Source organism: Podarcis cretensis (assembly GCF_951804945.1).
Source record: "Podarcis cretensis genome assembly, chromosome: 15".
NCBI lineage: Eukaryota > Metazoa > Chordata > Lepidosauria > Squamata > Lacertidae > Podarcis > Podarcis cretensis.
Genome location: NC_137185.1, coordinates 40,432,470 through 40,446,806, shown reverse-complemented (window position 1 = coordinate 40,446,806; position 14,337 = coordinate 40,432,470). Strand labels below are relative to the sequence as shown.

The 14,337-nt window shown below is 44.3% G+C and overlaps 1 protein-coding gene across 4 annotated transcripts in view; it reads right to left on the bottom strand.

Annotated features, from left to right (window-relative positions):
* The window catches only part of LRRTM4 (leucine rich repeat transmembrane neuronal 4), a 420,533-nt gene that overhangs the window by 222,942 nt on the left and 183,254 nt on the right, over window positions 1–14,337 (bottom strand). The window lies entirely within an intron of this gene.

The following is a 14,337-nucleotide window of genomic DNA, read 5'->3' as shown; positions in this document are numbered from 1 at the left end:
CCCTGGACTGTCCCGCTTTCCCTTAGGGTGTCCCTATTTTCATCGGCAAAATGCTGGTGGGTATGGAGTTATGCAAGCTCCGAGCCAAGGAGATAAGTAACCATACAACCTTTAGAAGACATCTGAAGGCAGCCCTGTATGTATGTATGTGTGTATGTATGTATGAATGAATTTTTATTTGTGTCAGCCATAAGCCATAGCAATAAAACAACAATGTGATATATAAAGAATAGAAATAAAAAGTCAATTATTTAAAATACATTTTAGGGTTTTGAATCAATAGTCAAATAGTGGATCTTATTTTAATTGCCCCAGCTAAAAACCTTGCAACCTTTGCTGTCACCTGCTCGTCTTGATCCGCCAAGAGAAAGGACACTGTGGCAGTGGCTGGGGAACCCGGAATGGACAATAAAAGAGGGTGATAATCTCATTCCTCAAGTCTTTATAAGGAGTGCAAGCCAGAGGGGCATGCGGCACCAATTCAATACTGCCATCTCCACAGGGACATAAGCATTTTGTGTGTGGAATCGTCCCTCAAGTACAGTCAAGGGCAATACATCCCCCCCCCTTTGATAACATTTTATTAATTTTCCAACAATAACAAAAACAAAACAAAACAGATTGACTTCCCCCTATTCCCTTCCTTGGTTCCATTGTATAGCAATGTACTACATGTCCATTATAAAGTTTTAACCATTTAAATTACTTATTGTCCATTCATAATAAAATTACAAGCATTCTCAAAACCCTGCCAATGTATGAACCTGTGTATATTGCTTCTGCAGCACTAGGGATATTAGACCAGGGGGATTTAAGCTTAGGTGAAGCCAATAGTTAAGTGTTCTATCCCAAATCCATAATTCTACCAAGGGAAGATTAGGCTCTGGGCACAATGATGCGTTTGGGACCCAGGGTGGTACAGAGAAAATTTGCCTTAAGAACTTTGATTGGACAGCTTCTGTAGATCCAAGGTGAGTGTCTGTCCAAATCTGCGCCCCATATAACTGTGCTAGGGGTTTAGCTTAGAACACCTCCAGGACTGATGGTATATGTTTACTACCTTTTGTGTAGAAAAAGTGTGTCAGAATTTTGGCACTTTGGGATGCTTTTTCTTTTGCACATTTCTGGTGTGCTCCCCACAACCCTGTAGACTGGAAAATAAGGCCAAGATATTTGAAAATGTTGACCTGTTCAATTAGCTGGTTGTCCATGTGCCATCTATGGACCCTATAGTTTCTTGAGAAAACCATGACTTTGGTTTTCTTGTAATTCTTGTCTCTCTGGCAATATCCTGAAAATGCCCTCATCAGTCTTTTTAGGTCTACTTTTGTTTGGGAAAGAAGAACCACATCATCTGCATATAAGAGTATTGAGATGGGTTTTGTGGCCAATTTAGGGGCATTATACTCTGGAGATGTTAGATACTGGACAATATGATTTATATGTAAGTTGAACAGTGCCGGGCAGCCCTGTATAGGGAAGTTTCTAAATGTTTTAATGTTTTATTATGTTTTTATATATGTTGGAAGCAGCCCAGAGTGGCTGTGGTAAAGCAGTCAGGTAGGTGGGGTATAATAATAATAATAATAATTGAATAGGATATCCCTATTTTCACTGGAGAAATGTTGGAGGGTATGATACGTGGGCATCTGCGCACACACGCACAGCACCGACCCCGGAAGTAATCCAGGAACATCATAAAGACATCACTGAAACATCACTAAAAGGGCAGGGTGGGGGACAGAGAGGGGCTAGGGCAGAGGTGGAACGGGGTGTTTGCAGGTTTTTTCTATGGGTGTTCAGTTACACACGACTTCACACAAGTACATAATGACCCAGAACGCAATCCTCACACAAACAGGGAGTTGTTTGTATTATGCCACACTCACACAGCAACCATTTTGTGTTACTCCATGCCTCCATGTCAGCCATTTTGTAACTGGCAATGACAGCATTTTCTCAAAATTCCAAATATAGTTACTGCCCTGAAAAAATTGGCAACCCCTGCCCTAGTATGTGTGTTCAAACATTCACAAGGTTGCTCTTCATATGTAGTTGTGTGAAATGACCTCCTTCCATTAGAAGAGCTGGCAGAACTCAAGCAACTAATTCTCCATGGAGCAGCCTTTAGGGGTTAGCGGGGAAAGTAAACAGTTTACACAAATGATATGGCTTGTATTTCTTCCTTAAGAAGAATGCATCCCCCCCCCCCCAGGAGCATTCTGAAACACCTAGGGATTCTTTTAAATTGCTTATCAAGTTGAAGGATGCCAACTTCACCATGGCCAACATGTTCTAAATAAAGTTACAATCGTGAGATCTCTGACTTGATGGAGCTGATATCCAGGAAGTACTTTGGAGCATAGGTATGAGAAGAGTCCCTCACCAAAAGGAAACGAAAACAAAATAAGTGGAATGCTTTCTGCAACTTCAGTGAACAATGAAAGGACAATGAAAGCTACATTGATACAAACAGGAAGGCAGTATTTTAGTCATGTGTGTCTGTAAGTACATAGTTCAACTGACAAACGCTTTTCTACTTGGATTTTAATGGAAGTAGGTTTTACACCAGTTATTCAGCTTAAGCCAAAACCTGGACCTCTGTGTCTTATCTCCCCCATCTTGCATGTAATGTCTTATCCATTATGAATCCCCTCCCTGCCTCCAGTATTAAGATCGGCTAAAAGGGTCCTCCATATGTGAAAATCGGGGTGCGCTCCCGCTGCTCGGTCCCAGCGCCTGCCAACCTAGCAGTTCGAAAGCACCTCCGGGTGCAAGTAGATAAATAGGGACCGCTTACCAGCGGGAAGGTAAACGGCGTTTCCGTGTGCGGCTCTGGCTCGCCAGAGCAGCGATGTCACGCTGGCCACGTGACCCGGAAGTGTCTCCGGACAGCGCTGGCCCCTGGCCTCTTAAGTGAGATGGGCCACAACCCCAGAGTCTGTCAAGACTGGCCCGTACGGGCAGGGGTACCTTTACCTTTACCTTTATATGTGAAAATCACACACAGAGGAAGTGACAAGGCCGCAGGGTCAAAGACCATCAAACATCACTGTGCAGCCCCACTACATACCCCTATCCACCTGCATACTCAGTGGCTAGACTTAGCTTTATTAGATAGATAGATATAGGGACACGGGTGGCACTGTGGTCTAAACCACTGAGCCTCTTGGGCTTGCCGATCAGAAGGTCAGCAGTTCGAATCCCCACGACAGGGTGAGCTCCCGTTGCTCGGTCCCAGCTCCTGCCAACCTAGCAGTTCAAAAGCATGCCAAAAAGTGCTAGCAGATAAATAGGTATCGCTCCGGCGGGATGGTAAACAGTGTTTCCATGCGCTGCTCTGGTTTTGCCAGAAGTGGCTTAGTCATGCTGGCCACATGACCCGGAAAAACTGTCTGCGGACAAATGCTGGCTCCCTTGGCCTGTAAAGTGAGATGAGCGTCGCAACCCCAGAGTCATCTGCGACTGGACTTAACTGTTAGGGGTCCTTTACCTATATATCACTTCCACAAAAACGTCCTGAAGTGATTTATAAGCAAAAAACGCAATCATAAAATTACAAAAACACATTAAAACAGATTTAGCAATAGATAATGGACATTGGAAAGAGTTCCACTTCTGAACAGATGTATGCAGGTAGAGCTCCTCTATGCCCAATATGGATCCTTTCCCAAGCCAGTATGAAATGTGATTATTCTAATTGCTCATTAAACGTTTGTAGCCCCATTTTTATTCCAAACTGCTTAAAGTGGTTTGCTTCTGGTGGCACCTTTCTCGCAGACTCAATAATTTTTAGCAGAAGAAATAAGTAGGCTTTGCACTCAAATTCGTGTTGAGGGGTGTTTAAAGTGAATCCCAAAATGAGATGAAAGTGGGGTAGAAATATGCCATTTCAGTGGAAAGGCATGGCAGAATGGGACTCACCTGTGGTTTATGCACATAATGGATTCTAAATAGCCTTATTCAGGGGGTGGAGGTTTTTTTTTTTTTGGGGGGGGGAGCCCTGTTATTCTTCCTATTGCTAAGCAGTTGGGATTCAGAAAGCCTTTTCCATCTTCTGCCAATAATTCAGCACCAGACGAGCAGATCCCGATCTACCTTCCGAACACACCTGTTCAAATGTACAGTCCGCAGTTGAGCAGGAGCAGGGAACCTGTTTCAGGTCAAGGACCACACCTCCTTTTGGGTAACCTTCTGAAGGCCACGTGCTATTGATGGGCAGGAGCCAGAGACAGAAATAGGCAGAGCTATGAATCCCAATTTTACCTTTGTACAGTAGACTAGTTTCTGCATGTGTACCCTTTCCTGTAGTCCATCCAAGCATTCAAGAGGAATTTATCAGAGTTTAAGAATACATTCAGACTAGGGGGAAAACTTAGGAAAGTGAGGCAGGGCCAAGGCCCAGGGAGAGTTCAAAGAGCCATATATAAAGGTTTGAAGGGCCACATGGCACACAAAGTTCCCCACAGTGAAATAACAATGCTTGATAATGAGAGTGGAATATGCTCCTGGAGGCAAACTACATTTATCCACTTATCTGCCTGTTCTATATCTCCTGTGACTCCCAATTCATTTTTGTAGATTTCACTGGCTGATTGTCAAACACTGGCAGATTTTTAAAGGGGGGAAATGTTTGTTAATAAACTGAGCACTGAGTTGGCACACGTACACAAGTAGCACATGCAAACCTATCTCCATCACAGCCGTTTGGCAGCCTCCGAGACAACTGCAGAACTTGTAACATGCTGAATGACTCACAATTCTTTTCCTTCCTTTTCTCCAATCAATCAATAATAACAACCTCTGCGAGAGATGAAGCACTGCTGCAAAGATTTGGGATTTCAGGAGAAGACAGTGCTTTAGCTCCTAAGTTTAACAGTGTTTGGTGACATGCCACGTGGCAGCAAAGATACGCTCTGGCAGAACTGTCTACCTTCAAGAGACCGTATAGCAACCGAGTGGGAAATGGTTTTCACCTGAAGGGCCATATTCCTAGTATTTGCCATAACATCCTAGAGCCTTGGAAAGCCAGATCTTGCAAGCAAAAATGAAAACAGTGGGGCTGCCACCTCTTCCTGTGTTGCTTGCCAACTTCTCCTGTCCCTTTTAGAGATTGTCAGCACCCTGCCTGCCTCCCCTTACAGCTCACCCCAAAGCCACCCTCCCCATCCCTTACAGTGAGGTGCAGAATCTTTTATGGCTGTCAAGCCAAACATTTACTTTCCCCATCCCTGGCAGGTGGCTGGGGCAGGTGGCTTGGGCTGCCCACCTGTCAATATTCTGGCATCATAGTGACAGGCAAGGTTTTCCTTTGAAGACCCAAGGTGGGATAACACCTTCAAACATCCCCCTCCATACTTCTCCTTCAAAGCTCTGCAGGTTTGAAGCAAAAGGGAGTGTGTGTAGAAGTCTTTTCTCTTGCAGGTTCAGTCCCCAACCCCCAGATAAATGAGAGACCACTAAGGCTGGTTTGGATCAAAACAGGCCACAACTCTATTGAATACAGATGAAAGAGGTTTGGCTTGGGCATGGAACAATCAAAATACTTCTGGCCTGCCCAGCGGAAGTGATGTGTAGGTCAATCCAGGCAGGGGTTCCTAAGACTTACATCAAATAGGGTGACCCCCACAGGGACCGCCATCTGGGGGAGTGCCTTCACCCCTGGCCCCACCTGGGCACGCAGACATGACCACTCTCCCCGGATCCCTTTAACGAGATACCCCATTGTTTGGAAGGGCAGGCGGAGACTACAACCTCTCCTCCATCCAAGACAAAGTATTGCCCCAATTGCTATGAGGTAGGCAAAACCACCGGGTTAGAGCCAATTTGCCCGGTGGACGAATTCCTACATAGCCCCATAAAATGGTGACCACCGTAGCCACAGCAAAGTCCTTGACTATCAGCTTGAACCAGGGTTGGTGGGCAGGAAACCTGACAAAAGAAAAGCAGGTAGGGCCCCAGGTGAGGGCTGTTAAAGTGGCCAGGAAGCAGACCCGAGGGAAGCCTCCCGGGTCCGCCAGGTCCGTGGCTGCCCCCTGGCCTAGCCTGTGTCTGAGCCTGCAATCCAATTTGCCAATCCAGGATGCAGGCCAGGATTCAGCTCCTGACTGATAGGTGGGGTGGGGTGGGCATTTTTGGATATAGAATTTTGAAATGGCAGAACATTGTGTATTTCTGGATGTAGTGACCTCCCCCCCACCACCAATAAACAACCTCTGCATTAGAATACACATGTTGAGCAGAACACTTTTTTAAACCAAAGAATGAAAAACACTGGGCAAAATGGGTTATAAGTCTCCAGAAGCAGTTTTGCAGCTATACTTGTTGTTAAAGCTTAGAGACAATTAAGAAGATTACACTTTAGAATAATTCAATTAGCCTTCATATCCCTCTACCATTCACCCCATTCCTCTATCTCTAAGGAAAAAGATATGTGATACTGTCAGATTCTGATATGGGCTTTGGGCATGGTAGAGCTCACAATCAAACATAATTCCCATTGTTTGCTCTTTTTCAAATGTTTCCATAGAGTTATCCCTGGTGAGGCTTAGCACTTTGCAAATAGGCTTAGCATTAATGAACACTTTGAAAGTTCACACACACACACACACACACACACACACACACACATATTCAGGTGGAGAAAGTAAGAACAGAAAAGGTAACTAGTGAGATTTGGTATTCAGCAGATTCTCTTTACCAGTACAGCCAGATTTCTCCAAACAAGAATTATCCCACAAGATATTTTGGCAAATATTATTTTTGGATGTTGCTCAAGGAAAATAAACAAATCAAAAGTATCAAGAAATGCAAACAGCTTTTCCTTGCAGGCTGCATTTCCTTCTCCTGGTAGACAGAAAAGCAGGGACTACCAAAGTTCCGTATAGTTCAAGCTATGGTTTTCCCAGTAGTGATGTATGGAAGTGAGAGCTGGACCACAAAGAAGGCTGTTCGCCAGAGAATTGATGCTTTTGAATTATGGTGCTGGAGGAGACTCTTGAGAGTCCCATGGACTGCAAGAAGATCAAACCTCTCCATTCTGAGGGAAATCAGCCTGAGTGCTCACTGGAAGGTCAGATCCTGAAGCTGAGGCCCCAATACTTAGCCACAACATGGCTAAGAGAAGTCTCCCTGGAAAAGACCCTAATGTTGGCACAAGGAGAAGGGGACGACAGAGGACGAGATGGTTGGACAGTGTTCTGGAAGCTACCAACATGAGTTTGACCAAACTGCGGGAGGCAGTGGAAGACAGGAGTACCTGGCGTGCTCTGGTCCACGGGGTCACGAAGAGTTGGACACGACTAAACAACAACAACCAGGAGTAAAAAACCACACACACCCAAAAACAAAAACAAAGAAACAAAACAATTAGACTCAAAATCTGAAATGCATTGTGATGTGTTGCTCAATGCTTTCAGACATACTGGGACTAGTTCTAGTAGTGCAAGGATTTATGCTTTCAATGGACCTTCCCCCTCTCTTCCCCCTAAATACCCCTTAAATTCATTCTTGGGTTTCCCTCCAACCTACCAGAGGAAATGGGGAGAATGGGGGAAAACCATGGAGAATAAAGGGGGAAGGTTCTTTGCTCAGCTGCAAAACCTTCCAATAAAGGAAGCATCTATAGTCTTCCTTTGGGAGAGTATGAGAAACTGACATAAATATGACCTCGAAGAAAAAATACAAATGACTGCTAAAGGGAACAAAAGAAATAAACCTTACTGTGATGAATATGTCTCATCTTAAAGTGGGGGGTTATGAAGGGGTGAAATGGTTGCTGTTGTTTTACAAGGTGAATGGAAATATAAAAGGATACAGCACTGGTAGGGAAATCTCAGACATGGGGACCTGGTGTGATCCTCCATGCCTTTCTACCTGGCCCTCAGAACTCACTGTACCTGCTTTGTACCCCAAATGTAAGCACCTGGCTGTAATTTGTCACTGAATTCCAACATTAACTATTGTATTCTTGGTGGGCAGATATAGAAGGGGTGTGTAGAAACTAGCCTACCTGTACAAAGGCAACATTCACATTAATTGTCCCACCCACTTTTGCCTATGCTGCTGAATACTACGGGCTCTTACTAAGAAGAAAATGCAGCCTTCAGGCTGAAAGCAGTTCTCCACCACTGCTCCACTGCATTCTTGTGAAAGGCTCCCTCATCCCAGGCTGCAGGTTTGGATCATAAAATGTTTACAAGTTCTGTATGGGATAATGGGTTTGTTTCCAAAGCCACACCATTGCAAATTTTAGCAATGTTGTTTCTGGCAGAATAGTTAGCATACTTTGATCCAGTCTGAGCTCTTCGCATGTGGTGGGTAATACCGTAGGTGCAACTACAGTGGCAAATCACATGCTTTGCATGTGAGAGTGCCTAAGGTCAGTCTCCTGGGATCTCTAGGTATAGCTGAGGAAGGCTCTTGTCTGAAACCCTGGAGATCTCCTGCTGAGGTTGGGAAAACTATGGTTTTCCAGATGCTGCTGGCTGGCAACTCCCATCATCCTTGGCCATAGGGCATGGTGAATGGGGCTCATTTTGGAGCCCAATAACATCTGGAGGGCCACAGGTGCCCTTGTTCTTAACTAAAGGCAGTTTCCTTGTTCCTATCAAGGTTGCTCTTGTGGCAACCTCCCCCACCTCAGGACCACACCACAGGTCCATAGCTCCTTGGTAATTACATTAGACAGGTAAATGACTACTTATCCCCATGGATTAGAAGCCTCCACTTAGTTTCTCAGTAAGAGAAGCAGCTACTGAATATACGTGAGTGGAGCCAGATGAACACTGTCAAGCTCTGGTGTTAGATAAACTTTCTGCCATCAGTGAAATGTAAAACAAAGCTGATTTAATGATCACAAAGGAGTGAGAGGGAGAAGCACATAATCACCCGATGCTGTTAAATATAAATCAAGTTCATAATTATGCAGCAGTAATTCCCACATAATTTGCCACCTGCCAATTCTTAATCAAAAGAAAAAAAAATGTTTCTGCATGATAGTCTTGACCTTGAGAATACAGAAGCAGCATTGTGTTACATTTTGGGTGGTGCTGATCTTCCATGGCATCTTTCTTCCACATGTGTTTTCAGGTATCATGTGCCTACCCCATAGCTCATTATATTCTAAAGCAGAGGTTTCCATAGGATACGGTAAGGCTTTTAAATCAGATTGGTGGGGGGGGGGGGACACTCCTGGTCAATGGTTCCTTTGTTAAGATGGGGAGATCTTGAGATGGTCTCCTAAGACCTGGTTGTATCCCTCTGTATTTCTTAACAGCATACTCCTTTCCAGATGAAGAGAAGGGAAAAGATGTATACAAGAAGGAGCTAGTGCAGTTGGGGAGAGCCCACTGAGTGGAGTTAGCTGGAACTGGGGATAAAGCCTTGGGGCTCTTTGACTTGCTTCCTGCCTTGTAAAGGTAAAGGGACCCCTGACCATTAGGTCCAGTCATGGACGACTCTGGGGTTGCGGCACTCATCTCGCTTTATTGGCTGAGGGAGCCGCCGTACAGCTTCTGGGTCATGTGGCCAGCATGACTAAACCGCTTCTGGCGAACCAGAGCAGCGCATGGAAACACCGTTTACCTTCACACCGGAAAGTACCTATTTATCTACTTGTACTTTGATGTACTTTCGAACTGCTAGGTTGGCAGGAGCAGCGACCGAGCAACAGGAGCTTACCCCATCGTGGGGATTCAAACTGCCGACCTTCTGATCGGCAAGCCCTAGGCTCTGTGCCACTTATGCTCTCCTAGTGCATTTAAAACTATAGCTTTCCCATTCAAAGGAAACACATATGAAATTACAGCTCAGTGACAGAGCATCTGCACTGCCTGTAAAATGCCCCAGTGTAAATCCAGGTGGGACTGGGAGTGAACCCTATATGAAGCCATGGGGAGCACTGTGAGTCAGTGTAGGTAATATTGAGCTAGATGGACCAAAGTTCTGACTCAGTATAAGACAGCTGCCCATGTTATTCCATAACTTGACCTGGCAGGGGTGTTCCAGGAACATTGCATGGCTCAGGAAACATATAAGAATGTCTTCTTAAGTAGTAGTTGTTTCATTGAGCCTCAGCACCATCCATCTTAGGTACCAGCCTCTAATGCTGCACTGAGGGGGTTCAGGTCAGTTTTCTTCCTTCTCAGATATACCTTTTATAGCTTATGTGTAACTTGGAATTATCATGAAAGGTCTTGGCTGAGAGGTGGGTTAAAAAGCTTGTGTGTGCATACACAAAGACATATGTACTGTATATCTAATAGAGAACAGGGTATCAAGGAAGTAGCAAGAATTTCACCTGACAGCCTGACTTTTCTTCCTCAAGCTTTCTTCCTAAGTAGAAAGCTGTCTCTAACAGGCTAAAGCACACAACAACAGCTACAGCATAATTTGCATTTGTAGTTTGTGTTGCACAAAAACTCCCCTCTCCTCAATTTGGAATTGACTTGCTATTCACGAGCTTTCTCTGTGAAGAGTTTAGGAAAGCCCCCTCTGTTTTCAGTGAGCTCCTTCTTGTCTTTCAGCTGCCCCTCAAAATATCTTCTATTTCCTCTCCAAGTCCTGGACACTAATTACAGCTTAGATAGATCTGTATAAAAATCACATTATTCAAGTCCTAGGGAAGCAACACGATCTCATTGAATGCTAGACACACATGAAACGAATCTTGGTTTGTTTCTCTTTCCATTCTGAGCTAGAGAAGAACTTCTGGAATAAATGATGCACAATTCATAATACATGCAGGTCCTGCTTTACGAACGTTCACTGCGTGAAAATTCACTTATCTGAACACAAAGAATAAGTACCCAAACCTCCCCATACACACTGCAGAATCAGAAAGCTGAACAGAGAGCATTTTTTACTTCCTTGTTTGCCTTTTGCTTGTTGGCTGAAGAATGGAGGGAGGGTGGGTGGGTGATCAGACAAATCATAGAACATTTATGGGGAGGGGGAAGTTTCCTGGGTTTTCACTGGCTTTTTTTTGGGGGGGGGGGTTCAAAATTATGTAGTCAGGAACATGTTAGAAATTTTCCACAGGAATCAATAGAACTTGTCAACTCATTATGCAAACAGTTGCCTAAAGAACAATTTCCAAGGAATTCATTGTGTTTAGTCAGTGGGGCTTGTGTGTATACCCAAGCATTATGGACTGGACAAATTCATACTCTGTTCCAAGTATAATTATGAACTTCAGCAACATCACTTATTGCATTATTGTCTCCCCACCATCAGTGAGCAAGGTCTCATTTGTCCTGTGCACTGTAATACACACAACAATGCTGCCAAACAGTTTTGAACATGATTTACTGTAAGCTGTGAATCTGAACAGGTTAACCAGTTAATTAATTGACTAACATTAAAACTCTAAACCTCACTGATGGTGCCTTTGGGGGGGGGATCCTGAAAGATGGGGGGCAGTTACAACTGAAAAACAAACAAACTTACAAGTACCTTTGGAAATCATGAATATGAATATAGAAACCTTCAAGCCAAATTTACTTTGGAAAGGTCAAAAATAATCAGAATTATGGACTACCCAAGTTTATAACAACATTGCTAATAAGGTGAGTACTGTCTGTTTCTGTTGCCTCTGATTCTTATGGATTGTATCCAGTGCTAGCGCTAGCCATATTCAGAGGAGACACATTGAAATTAATTAATGGGTCTACTCTGAGTAGGACTTAGTTGGAGGTTATCCTTTTATTTTTGAATGGAAGCTGCAATAGTTCCACTCTAAAGGGCTAAAACATCTAAGAAAGGACACAAACTGGAAGACAACCCACCCTCAAGCCATCCAGTGGTTCTTATAATCAAATCTGGAAGAAGAAGGAGGTAGTCAGTGCACAGGCCAGCTCAGTGCTCTTTTTATTTAATCTCAGCCTTACAGAATAATTGTTGGCTAAATTGAAGGCAAACATTAAAGCACTGGATGAGGAGCGGATTAATCAGTTTTGCTTTCAGCCCTAAAAGTATGGTGATGTCCGCATAGGCATTTCATTGTGATTCACAGGTACTGAAATGGCAGGTTCTGTGTAAAGTTATGGGTACAAAAACTGCCTATACTGGGATAAAGTGTGCAAAACTGCATATATTTATAAAAACAACATAGAATGCATTATATTAAGGGAACGTGCTCGCAAAACATGCAGTTAGGATGTATTCATTAGGAGGTGGATGAGGAAAAACAAGATGAGCTTGAATCCTAGCAAGATGTGGGGGAGCATTTCATGTATCTGAGAAATTGGACAGTTGCCTACCCAGGATGGGGTTGCACGCCCCCTGAAACAGCAGATTTGCAGTTTGGGGCTGCTTCTAGATCTGGCTCTGCCACTGGAGACCCAGGTAGCCTCAGTGGCTAGAACTGCCTTTAACCAACTGCAATTGGTTGGACGACTACGACCTTCCTGAACTGGGAAAGCCTGGTCACATTGATTGCTTCAAGACTGGATGACTGCATTGTGCTCTGTGTGGGACTTCCCTTGCTCTTGATCAAGAAACTGCAGCACAATTGAAGACAGGTGTGAGACCTTGCCTGCATATAACCTGTGTTCTCAGAGATCTGCACTGGTTGCCAAATTGCTACAGGGTTAGGTTCAAGGTGTTGCTGTTAGAATACTGTAAGCACTTAAAAGATGTTGGTGCCCCCACAGAAGAGTTTGGATTTGATATCCAGCTTTATCACTACCCTAAGGAGTCTCAAAGTGGCTCACAACCTCCTTTCCCTTCTTCCCCCACAACAAACATTCTGTGAGGTGAGTGAGGCTGAGAGACTTCAGAGAAGTGTGACTGGCCCAAGGTCACCCAGCAGCTGCATGTGGAGGAGCGGGGAATCGAACCCGGTTCACCAGATTACGAGTCTACCACTCTTAACCACTACACCACGCTGGCTCTCATATATATCTAAGTCAAAATATAAACAATAATAGATCATTATTTTTTTCTTTTTCAAAATGAGACAAAACCTGAATGTGGGAATTATTTTTGGTTCCCCACTTTCCCTTGATGCGCATAGCACATGCTTATTTTGCTTAATGGTTAATGCAGTCCTGGTCTGCATGACTGCTTTGAGCTTCAGAGCTCAATCTTTTAGTGTGGTATTAAGTGGAAACGTGGAGAAGTGAAGTTAAGATTGGGAAAATGAGAAGCAGAGAGAAGTCAAAATTAACAGATTTGCCCATCCCTAGTAAAGGTATGCCCTTATTCACTTCAGATATTTGTCTGAATCTCCAGTACAGTGGTACCTCAGTTTACATACGCTTCAGGTTACAAAAGCTTCAGGTTACAGACTCCGCTAACCCAGAAATAGTACCTTGGGTTAAGAACTTTGCTTCAGGATAAGAACAGAAATCGTGCTCCAGCGTGGCAGCAGCAGCAGGAGGCCCCATTAGCTAAAGTGGTGCTTCAGGTTAAGAACAGTTTCAGGTTAAGAACGGATCTCCGGAACGAATTAAGTACGTAACCAGAGGTACCAGTGTATAGAATTGGGAGTGACCTTCAGCCAGGAGGCGTAACTGAAACACCACAGAATTCTTTGTTTATGTAGACAAGGATAACAATCCTAGGATAAGAACTTTGGGAAGCGGAATGTGTAATTGAGCCCTTGCTTAACCACCCACCCTTCAGCAGGGGAGTGAGAAAGATGCACTGTAGACAGAAAGCATTAAACTATATCGAAAGATTGAAGAACAGATTGAATTTCTGCAGCTTGGTGTGCTTTCTGAGAAATGAAGGTCGCGTGGGATGCAATCATTGCACTGCACAACATAAGGAAGCATTTGTGGCTAGGCCTTTATCTGCTTTCAGAGTTCCCCATTAGGTACTCTTGTGCTACAGGAGGATTTTGTATCCACTAAATTCAATGTGTCGAAGCATTAGGGAGACACCTGGGGGACTGAGGTAAATCAAAGCTCAGAAGAAGGCTTCTGAATTGAAACATCTGTGTATGTGGGGGGAGCCTCCTCACAAATAATCACAAAGTGTGTTCTCCCTCATGGAGAGCACGGGTTGCGGTGGGGGCTGACAAGACACCTCACTGTTACTAGGCAAATGGTTTGGCCATCCTGTAAGCAGGGGCGGGCTGTTACTGGGGAAATCTAGATGTTGCCATTTGTTGATTGACAGCCCTATTTGTTAAATACAAGGCACACAGCGAAGAACTTCCTCTTTTCGCTGCTTACTTCGGATCACCCGCCCTCCCTTCCCTAATTTTAGGCTGTTTGCTTGACCTTGCTATGCCTGTCATGGGGTCGTCTGCTTTGGGGCAGGGGCCTGGTAGGAATTTTGTCCATTTGGCTGATTAGTGTGTGCCACTTGGTTTTCGCCTACTGCGTAGCA